We start from the raw sequence: 12,094 nt of genomic DNA, 5'->3' as shown, positions 1-12,094 counted from the left end.
CTGGGGCTTAGCCGTTAGCACATGTAAACAAGTGTTAGAATGTCGGAAAAGGAAAAAGGAAAACTGTGTATTTGCATATGACATAATTGTTTACATAGAAATTGCTAAGGTACCTGAAAAATAATTGTTAGAACTAGTAAGTTTATTTATAAAGTTTCAGGATACAAGGCTAGTATACAAAAATAAAAAACTATTTTTATAAACTAGCAGCAAAAAATTAGAAACAATTAATTAAGCTGTTGCAATTCCATAGTATCAGAGAACATAAAATTCTTAAGTAATAAATTTAGCAATGATGTGCAAGACCACCATAATAAATGTAATATAACACAGCTTATAGGAATTTTTACAAAGACTTAAATAAACAATGTTCACAGATCAGAAGACCTGATGTCAACTGTCTACCATTTTGGTTTTTTTTCTGACATTCCATTTGCTTTTTTTAGTTGTATTTTTTCCATTACCATTTAGTCCCCTTATACCCTGTACCCGTGCAATCACCACACTGTTGTCCAGGTCCATGAGACTTTTTCTTGTTGCTCCATGTCTCCGCCCTATAATCCCTCCCACCATTAGCTGCCATCCTACTCTCTATCTATGCATCTGTTTCTATTTTGCTTGTTAATTCCGTTTGTTCATTAGATTCCCCATATGAATGAAATCATATGGTATTTGTCTTTCTCTGACTGGCTTATTTCACTTGGTATAATGTTCTCCAGGTCCATCCATACTGTTGCAAGGGGTAAAACTTCCTTCTTTTATGGCCGAGTAGTATTCCGTTGTGTAAATGTCCCATAGTTGTTTCATCCACTCATCCACTGATGGACACAGGGGCTGCTTCCATTTGACTAATAGAGTCTATACAATCTCAACTATAGGAGCAGTGGGATTTTAAAAAAGATATTGATAAGTTAATTCTAAAGTTAATTTGGAAATTCAAGACACCTGAATATCCAAAGAAATCTTAAAAAAATAACAGAGTTGAAGAGATCATCTATTTAACTTAACATTTATTTTGAAGCCTAAGTAATTGAAACTATTTTACTGGTATAATAAATAAGAAATAAGTGAAATTGAAAAGATAATTCAGAAATAGATCCGAAATTATAATTTCATGTTTTTAATATAAAAATTTCAAAGCAATTCAATGGGGGATTAAAATCTGTTAAACAAATGTTACTGGATATCTATCTATACAGAAAAAATGAACATCAAACGCCACCTCAGATAATACACAAAATATACACAACTAGGAACCATTTAAGATGGTTCCCCAATCTAAACATGCAAGCTAAAATCAGAAACCTTTAAAATAACAAATGGGACGTCATCAAAACTATTATCATTTGCTCAAAAAAAAAAGACACTGTTAGGGACAGAATTAGGTAAGCTACAGAGAAAATTTTTGCAAATCATATTTATGACGAGGACTGGTATTCAGATTTATAGAAACCTCTACAGCACAACAAACTGCATTAAAAAAATTAATAAAGTTTCAATGTCTCTGACTATATTTTGCTTGTGTGTTTGTTTTTTTGTTTAGGTTCCTGTTAAAGGTGAGATCATATGGTATTTGTCTTATACCACCCGGCTTATTTCGCTTAGCATAATGCTTTCCAGTCCCATCCATGCTGTCGCAAAGGGTAGGAGCTCCTTCTTTCTTCAGGGAAAAAGGGAAGGGTTTATAGGAACAAGTATAAAGGAAACATGCACAAAAACTGGGGGGGGGGGGGGTTGGAAATGGGAGAGAGGTGGGGAGGGCTGGGGGGTGGGTTGAAATGGGAGTAAAAGACAGAAAACTACTTAAACAACAAAGTAAAATAAAAAAATTTTAAAAATCAATAAAGTAGGTAAAAGTTTTTCACAGAAAATTTTACAAAAGATGTTATGAAACACCGTTTATGAATGGAAAATAAACACATGAGAAAATGTTCACAATCTTGAGTTATCAAAGAACTTAAAATTAAAACCAAGATTTGATATTTTCCACATTAGTTAAATTCAAAGGCCAACAGCACCAAACGTGGCCAAAATTGTGGCGCAACTGGAAATCTCACACATTGTGGGTTAGAATGAAAAATCATACAATCACTTTGGAAAATATGGGGAGTTTCTTATAAGTGAAAAAATATACACCTAGTTTTCCAGATTTTTACCTTAGAGAAACTAAAACACATATTCACAAAAACATTTTGTACAAGGTTTGCAGAAACTCTGTTCATAATAAACAAAACTAGAAACATTCCAGGAGGATGGATAAATAAGCTGCGGTATATTTATACAACAGAACACTATTTTCCTATACCAAAGAATGAATTTCTAACACATGCTACAATGTGGCTGGACCTATGGAAATTTTTCTGAAAATAAAAAGCCTTACACAAAAGGATATATTGTATCAGGTTGCATTTATATTATAGTTCCAGAACTGGCAAAACTAACCTATGATGCATTCCTTTAATGATTAGTGACATTGAACATCTTTTCATATGTCTATTGGTCATCTGTATGCCCTCTTTGTAGAAGTGTCTATTCAGGTCCTCTGCCCATTTTTAAAATTGGATTGTTTGTTTTTTTGGTGTTGAGTTTTATAAGTTCTTTTTAAATTTTGGGTATGCACCTCTTATCAGATGTATCAGTAAATATGTTTTCCCATTCAGTGGGTTGTATTTTCATTTTGTTGATGGATTCCTTTGCCAGGCAAGGCTTTTTGTTTGATGTAGTCCCATAAGTTTATTTTATCTTTTTATTTCTCTTATCCAAAGAGGTTTATCAGAAAAACTATTGCTAGTAGTAATGTTTCACATTTTACTGCCTATTTTTTCTAGGATTTTGTAGTTTTGAGTTGAACATTTAAGTGTTTATTTTGAATTTATTTGTGTGTGGCATAAGAAGGTGGTCTAGTTTCACCATTTTTTGCACACATCTATTCAATTTTCTCAACACCATTCACTGAAGAAACTATCTTTAGCCTATTGTATGTTTTTGCATGTTCTCTTCTTAATAACAAAATCTCTGAAAATTTCTAGAATAAAGGTTCAAGGTGGAGAATGATTTCATTACCTGAGCTGCACAAGCTCATGGTAGGTTCCTTTTAATTGGCTTATTTGATTTTGTTTGTGTTCTCATGCTAGAAAGGCACAATCTTGAATGCTCACTCTCTCACATATTTTCTTTCTTCTTCTTTCTTCTAAAACTCTTTGAGTTATGTTATTATATTCAAAATGTTGTGGTTTATAACGTCTACTTTCCATCTTACATTCATAATTCTCCTAGTGACACTTCAGTGTTCCACCTAAGTGGATCTGATTTGCTGTCAGTTAGTGAAAACACATTTCTACTTATTCCTTGTTTGGGAAATGTTGTCCTTAACTTTTTTTCAAAATTTCTCATGATAGCCATAATTTCTGAGTTGATAGAACCCTGGAAATATTTGCCTTTTGCTAAATATGTTTTCTAGCTCTTATTTAAAGACAGAGAAAATCCATGGAACATGCATTCACTAAAGTCATTGTAGGTAACATTCTACTGTTTTGAACTGATGCATGATGGTGCATAGAAGTGTAGATTCAGTCTCCTTGTTACCCTTTTGCAAAATATTTAACTTTGTTTTCATATTACAGCTTTGGGTTCATAATGATTTTTATCTTACTTTTGACATCTGGTAAATATCATAAGACATGACTCAGTGTAGATAACTGCAGCAATTGTGTGAGAGACTGGAGCATCTTTCAATTTGCAGAGTTGAGACTTCTTTTATTTTAAGCAAGTTTCTTTGAGTTACCATCTTTTGGTCTCATTTATTTTGTATTCATTAAGGGCATCCATTAAGCATTTATTAAATCTCTTTTATTTTTGTCTTTCTGTGCATTTCATATACTTTCTTATTCTTCTCCTTTGGGTCTTTTTTCAGATGAAGTATCCACTCTCCTTATTGCTGCTTCCAGTGCACTAGAGGCTTTCTGATGGTTTTATATTTTAATTAGACTTCTTTCATAAGTTCTGCCTACTTATTTTTAAAATCTCTTCATGCTATTTTCTAATTTCCTACTTAAGTTTTTATTTTGAGCTCTGTTTACAGAGGCCATTTTTATTACTTTTGATTCTGTGAGGATTTGATTAATGAATGTGTTTGACTCAATGGCAAAGTATGCTTTTTCTTTAAAAGGTGCCTTGATTTTTATATTTTCTGCTCACTATCATTTTTTCCTTCAGAATATTGAAAAGCTTCAAGTCTATTTTCTGTTCCATTATTTGTATTTGAATGAGAGGAGTTCTTATTGGAACAGATATCTAAAAAATAATAATGTGCAGGAATGCCTACAGGAAGATCCCAAGCCTTGAGTTAAAACCCAGTATAGTGTGGGTATGTGTGCATGTGTGGGGGGTAGGAGAGAGACGGATGGCGAGATCATAGAGACAGATATTTTTCTGCTGTGTTCATTCATGTCACCTAAAAGATGAATGCTTGGCACATAATGCACATTCAAATAAGTAAAAATTGAGTGAACAAAGAAGTGAGCTTTGATAAATTCCAGCTGACCGAGATTAGTGCTGCAGTGCTATGCACCACCACCTGGGGGCTTCCTTGCCTTGTGTTTTGCAAAGTTGGCTCACCCAGAGATTTCCAGGCTCACAGGCACCTCCCTGAATATGCCATGCTATCCCACATGGTACTGGGTACTTCACCTAGCGCTCTCTCTACCCAGATCTTGTTTCAGACAACAGGTCTTTGCTCTTGTCTTTAAAATGAAGATAAGGCCACCCACTGGGGAGCTTTCTTCTCTGAGATTTTACTGGATTCTGTAGGCCAAGGATCCTCTCTTTTGTCCTCTACCTCTTGCCTGTATATTCAATATCCTTGGCAGTTCCTCTGCATAGATATTGTAGTTTTGATGACAAGTTTCCCTCCTTTTCATTCCCTCATAGTTTTCATTGTTTTCAGACAGGAGGAGGGTAGATATATTTTCCTCATTATGTTAATATGGCAACGACACTCCTTTCTCTCTTCTACACCCTTTTTGGCATGTAGATTGGAGGTTATGTGGTTGTACAGCCCAGTATTACAGAGATTAGAAATATAAATCCTGCTGTGTATACTGCTAAGAGTGAATTGACCTCAATATTTCACTTTCTCTAAATATTTTCAGCAAGAGTGTATTAAAATTAACTAACCCCAAAGGAACAGCATTGCAGCGGTTGTCCCACATTTCTTACTTTATATCTAGTATGAGTATATTTGTACAAGTGTCAAGTAAATTACACTGGTGACTTACTCTTCCAGCTACCCTGAACAAAAGCAGGACTTAAATGAGATCATTAATGGGATTGTTCTAGTACCGGGTCTCTTGACAGGTTTCACGTGCTGGGAAGTTGTACAGGCTCCAATGCTCTGAGTAGTGGTGGCAGGTGTGAAACTGTTGGGATTTCAGCCATTTGCTTAGTTTGTAAAAGGTGATCCCTCTATCTCACTATATAAGAAGCGTAGAGCATCATGTACTTATCCAAAAATCATGGTTACAGTTGGCAATTGTTGATGAGTGGCCAACCTTATTGACTATGCTTCTTTGTGCTATTTAACAGAGGAGGAATTGTCCCTAAGCAGCAGCACTGATGGTCTTTTCTTCATACCCCTGAATGGGAACATGACTTTCATCCGGTAGTGTAACTTCTATCAAATTGTATTTTAAAATGTTGAAAAAAATACTGGTTATGTGTCAGTGTATATGGAAGCATTTAGCAAAAGTGAGAAGTCAGATTATAAAGAGCCATGCGTAATAGAGGTTCGATCTTTTCTCAAGATGATAGAAAGCTAATAGTTTGAAGGTCCTTTCTCAACTGACAGATTGGCATCTTAGAAATGGGTTGAACTGAAAGCAGTGTGTGTGTGAACTGGCATAGAGTGAAGTTAAAATGAGGTGTGGTTCACTGTGGACCCATGAAAAATACATACTGTTGCTCTGAGTTAAGCGATGCCAATACTGCTAATGAGTTAAAAAATAGATCTGAGATAACTAGACTAGAAGGAAAATACAGAGGCTCCGGTGGTTCAGTGAGCAAAGGAGGTTAGGAACATGAAGACTTTAGAATGAATTCCATGTTTTTGGCTTTGGTTACTAAAAATATAGTGGTACCACCGACAGCAGGTATAACATGGCAGAAGAGCAGTGAACACAGATTTAGCCTAATTAAGTTAGTGTTGCCAGTGGAACATTCATTGGGTGAAATTCTGCAACAACCAGGCAAACATATGAATTGGGGGCTCCTGGCAAGTGTCAGGGATGTCGAAGTGATAGGCCCCTTTGGAGTCAGTGAAAACCCTGGGGGCTACAGAGAGTGAGAAGAAAAGGGTCAAAAGATATAAGGAAAAGAAACCTGAGTATCCTGGGGGAAAAGCTCTTAATTCATATTAATACTTCCTAAAATCAAATTTTAAAATGTATATACTATTTACTGAAAGTTGACTTCCAGTAGTTTACAAGTAAGTATCTCTGGTAAAGTTGATTTATAAATATTCATGAATGCAACACATTCACAGAGGATGATATGACATTTGGGTGAATCCTGTCTGGCAAACATCGGGAAAGAGAAAAGTATTTTTGGTGGAGGGAAGAATGGCAGCAAATAAACACAGACAGGAATTTACTGGGAATTGTTCCAGAATGATTAATATTTTAATTAATTGTAATTTTGCTAACATACATAAAAAAGAAGGGGATAAAGATGGCAAAACAGATTCGGACAAATCAGTGGAATTTAAACTTTGTTATTTCGACATAAATTTTTTGCTAAACATAAATTGAAATAATTGTGTAATTTGTCCTGACAAATAATTTACATAGCTTCACACATAGGAGCAGAAAACCCTTTTTAGCATGCTATTCATTTCCATCTTAATACCACTATTGAAAATTCTTGGAGGTGAATTATAATCTAAATTTATTTACATAGAAATTTTGCTTTGGCCCATATCATCATATTTATATTCAAAAGAGAATTGTGAATAGAGTTTTATGCCCTAGAGATCGATTGGTTCAGCACAGTGGATGATTTCCTCAAGACCACTGAAGCATCCCAAAAGCAATTTAGCTTATTTAAGACACTGATGTTTATAACACAAAATAAAACACATCTTGGCAACTTCTTCAGTGGTTAACATGGAAATGTATGTCACTGTTATGAACTCCTTACACATTGTGCCTTAAAAATGCAATTCTATGTTAGCATATTTGAATAAATTGCTTATGTACCATATTTATGGAAAGAATAATCAGAATTCAAAGAAGTGTCATATTTTCATTCTTGAAGCATTGAAATGAGAGGCTTGATAGCAAAAGATGTCATGACCCCAAAGGCTCTTTTTTATCTGTTAGGTTATCACTGTCATTCTATAATTAGCCCATTTGGAAAAGCATGTCATTTTAGCACAAAATATTAGACAGGCAGTATATTTGTTTGCACATCAAATCGTACATGATCTGGAACAAAACCTAAAGCATAACACTTTTGGGAAAAGGTAGAATTGAACTAAATCAATGAAATGTACTACATGGAAATAGACATGTGTTTTTGAGTAGCACTAACATTTTATTTTAGATCACATCTATAAAATAAATAGAAAAATGTAAAATGATTAGAATTTTTGATTAAGCCATTTGTTATTTAAAGTGTGTGATACAAACTTCTTATTACAGCATTGTAATAATATGTCACATAAATATATATGATCACACAATAAATATATGTAGCATTATTACAGCATATATATTTGAATATATATTCAAAGTAAGGATGAAATGTAAAATTTCTGGTAATTTTCAAAAAATATTGCCGTTATATTCTCAAGATGACTGTGTCCTATAGGATAAAATTGTGCAGCATAAATTAATTTTTTTTATAAAACAGTTGCTAATAAATGTGCTGAAAATACAAACATTTTCATTAAGGTTAGAAATAGGAGATTATGCTGATCTAATGTTTAATAATATTTTAAAATTTCACACAAATAGATATTAAGCTATTATTTAACACTATTAAAATATTAACAAAATAATAAAGTTAAAAGAAATAGAATTAAAATATTAAAATGAAATTATAAGTGATATAATAGTCAAGAAAATTTACAAAATCATAACAATTAATGACTTCAATAAATATGTGGATACAGAATAACAAACAAAAATTATTAATGTTTTTATTCCAGAAATAACCATTATAACATGCAATGGCACATTTCTCTTTAAGCCTCCAGACCAACCAAAGCTGACTGGCCTCTCACAGTGTGTGTGTAAAACATTTGGAAATGTGCTTTATGCCTAAAAGCTGTAATGTTATTGGAGGTTTTAAACACGCTGGAAAGATGTACCATTATAGAGATGTAAATTCTTTATAAATGATTATATTAGTTAAATACAATTTTTAGACAATTTGCAATAGGACTTTTTGTGGGATTTGAAAAACTGATTGTAAAATTCTTTCAAAATTGTCAAGAATATAGGTATGTAGGGGCAGTGGATGTTGTCATTTCAAATTTCAAAGCATATTGTAAAGATGTAAATGCGGAAATTGAGTTGTGTCAAAAAGAAATAGACAAACCTATCAACCACATATAAACTAAACAAAAATCCACGTGTGTATGTGAACTATACATATGACAGAGGTAGTTTTGCAGACCAATATAGAGCCATTAGCTGTTCAACAACTGCTGTTGGAATAATTTGCTGTGCACATCGGAAATATTAAACCAGACTGCTACCTTACCCATGTGCACACAAAAGTTCAAGTGGAAACAACATCTAACATTTGAAATATCTCACAAAACTACAAGAGAATATATTATTTTAATTTCAAGGCTGAAAGACATAACCTAAACACAGCATATAAAGCATAAACTTCAAAGAAAAATTCAGATATTTTTGAACTAAATCAAATGTAACTTCTGTGTATGGCATTAATCATAAAATTGTATTAACAACAAAATGTAGAGACAGACTAAATGACCATTCTTATGGAAAAGGACAGAGATACATTTACATATGTAAATAATGCTTTATTGATATGAGGGAAGACTGTGCAGAAAATAATGTAAATGAATATATGTATATATGTATGTCTGTGTATATGTATACACACATATACATACATTCAAAGTCATAGTACAGAGCTACATTTAGTAAAAACAGGTAAATTGCGTAATGATGCAAATAGTGGGATAGCATTTATATAATGTAGAGACAAAAACAATGATAATTTAAAAAATATTTTTATTCCTGTATGTGTAACCATATAAACTTGGACTGGAATGTGTATCTGCAGAGTGGGAAGCACAATGAAACTAATAATGGGGAGAAAATGACTTCAACTTTATAATATTTTCCATAAAAAACTATAAAAGGGCATTTTTCTTTAAAATTATAATGTGACAGCCCTGGCTGAATGGCTCAGCTGGTTGAAGCATTGCCCTGTACACCAAAAAGGTTCGGATTCAATTTCTAGTCAGGCCACACACTTAGGTTGAGGGTTTGATCCCCAGTCAGGGCGAATATTGGAGGCAACCAATTGACGTTTTCCTTTCACATCGTTTCTCTCTCTCACTCTCTCTCTCCCCTTCTCTCTCTCTCTCCCCCCCTCCCCTTCTACCCTCCCTCTCTCTCTCTCTTCTTTTCTCTCTTAAATCAATAAAAATATCCCCACATGAGGATTTTAAAAATTATAATATGACAAAATGTGTACAGATATAAATTTAGAATTGTTAGTACTTAAGACTTTCTCCTTCTTGTGCTGTGTAGTATGTGTCCTAATCTTTTCAAAAGAAAACCTTATATGAGTGTTTCAAATAATAAAGGAGTCGAAGTCGTGTTGGCATTTCTAGGACAGGAAGTCTCTGTGTCCTCTCCTCCAGAATCAGAACTGTTCAGCGGTTCCTGGCGTGCTCAGAAGTAACCTTCCTAGATCAGGGATACAGAACTGTGCCACCGCGGCAGGACTGCAAACAGAAGGACGCACCACCAAGCACACAGCATGCTGCTTCTCAGATAGGTCTTCCAGGGCTTTGCTCGGATGGGAGGAATATAATTTGACTAAAAGTATGGCTCCTCCACCCTGTGAGACAGGGGTCAAAACAGCGTTTAAGTTCCATTACAGAAAATCATAAAATAATGTTTTTGTAGAGGTGATTTTGTGAACCTGTATTTGTATTTGTTGCAGTTTATGCCTTTCACTCCATTTTTACTGCAATAAGGTTTAGATATATCTTGGCTATTTTTATCTCAGTCCCTAGTCAATTGTTATAGTATAGGCTATTAATTTTCATGGCTGAAAGATGTAGGTGTATATACGTGTGTATATATATCATATGTATATCATGCATACAGAATAGTTTGTCCTTTCTCAAGACAGGAATGAAATGTGTTTAGGTAACTTATTTTATCTTTGTTCAATCAAAAATCTGATTCTTCACTGGATCTATTTCTAAGTGCTAAGTATAGCCACATTTAATTGAGTGAGCTACAGTTTTTATCTTTCAAGGTCATAATTATAACAGAAATACTAATTAAAGCCTAGCACTTATAGGCTTTTTATCTTCTGAGTACTTGAACAACAATTAGTTTAATGCTCTCAGGAACTATGGGGACCCTAATTCCTGTAGGATTAAACGGAGGTTGTACCAGGCTCTTTGGGACGGAAATTTGATCATGGCATCTTCAAGGACATTTGCAATATTCAACACAAATGGGGAAACAAAAGGGTAAAATATAATTCTGCTCATATTTATTGTGCAGTTGTTGATTTCTAGGGGAACTTGCCCTATTTCTTTCCTAAATTAAGGTATAACAAATTGAACTCTAAAATGTGTGGAATTTAATCCTCCTACGAAGGCGTGTCTGTGGTTCCCTGTCTTTGGACACGTAAGAATTGGAGGCACAGAAGTGTGGACTGGGGAGGTCTGGGGCCAGCTTGCTCCCTGCAGGCTCAAGATCAACCATCCCACATAGAGAGAAGAAGGGAAAACAAAGAACAAGAAAAAAAAGTGTGGAATTTAGTTGTTTGTAGTGATTCACTGAAGGAAACCCAGAAGTAGGGTATACATCTGCTTATAATACTGTGGGAGTTCATAATTATGTATTATTTTTCCACATTTAAATTTTTTTATATTTCACTTTTTAAGTTAGTGAAAAATGAAATCCTTTGAAGAACAACCTATCATGTTATTAATATTTTTGGCAATAATTGTTTTGAGCATTGAGATCGTGTGGTACCTTTGCTATGATATAAATTTCACACGTTTCTCTTATGATTTAGAACATTGTGGGCATTTACAATTAATTAAAACCAGACATTTAAGATTACAGATGTAGGCAAGAAAATGACTCACCATTTTTTGTGTCTAAATTAATATGATGCCTATGTATTTTGATAAAGTGATGTGCGTGAGGAAAATGTTAACTGCAAAACCTGTATTTATTACTCTTTAAAAACTTTTTTACTTTTAAGTGATTGAAAGTGTTCTATTTTTACCTTTGATTATATAATTGAAAAAAATACGTCTGTTATATAAGTGTTGATAGAGCACATGTTTCTTATAGGAAATGAACAGAAATGATTCACCTGAACATTTTGGATGGATTCATGCCCCACATTAACATGGCATATGGATAAATGTGAATCATGCCTCTCTACTTAATCAGTAGAGAGTGTTGTCTACCATCCTTGCAGAAAAAGGAAAAAGCCATTCTTTTCTGGGGATTTGGCTGCCTAAAGTCATTAAAGATGCTATCTTTTTTTTTTGTTATTTTGAACGAGTCAGATGAATGTGTTTTTGGAGGATTTCAATTTAATTAATTTCATAATCGTGAGTATTCCTTCTCTTCCCTTCCCTTCCTTTATCTTTTCCTTCCCTTCCTTCCCCCACTCTTCTCTTGCCCCTGTTTGCTTTCTTCCTCTTTCTCCTTTTCTTCTTTCAAGCATCTATGGGTGTTTAGTGGATCAGCCCCCAGTTCCACCACATGCAGTTGTTTTGCAGGTGCTACGCAGGGTCGCTGCATAGGCAGCTTCAAAAAGTACTTTATACTGATTTTGCATCTGTAAATGTGCA

The 12,094-nt window shown here is 34.0% G+C and overlaps 1 non-coding gene across 1 annotated transcript; it reads left to right on the top strand.

Annotated features, from left to right (window-relative positions):
• Positions 1-10,864: 10,864 nt before the first annotated feature.
• On the top strand, positions 10,865-10,994 carry LOC114514538. Its single transcript, XR_003686075.1, has one exon. It is a non-coding gene; the product is annotated as a small nucleolar RNA SNORA38 (small nucleolar RNA).
• Positions 10,995-12,094: the final 1,100 nt, after the last annotated feature.

The sequence above is a fragment of the Phyllostomus discolor genome, chromosome 3, assembly GCF_004126475.2.
Source record: "Phyllostomus discolor isolate MPI-MPIP mPhyDis1 chromosome 3, mPhyDis1.pri.v3, whole genome shotgun sequence".
Taxonomy (NCBI): domain Eukaryota; kingdom Metazoa; phylum Chordata; class Mammalia; order Chiroptera; family Phyllostomidae; genus Phyllostomus; species Phyllostomus discolor.
Note: the sequence above shows the minus strand (reverse complement) of the source record. Positions and strands in the feature narration are given on the sequence as shown.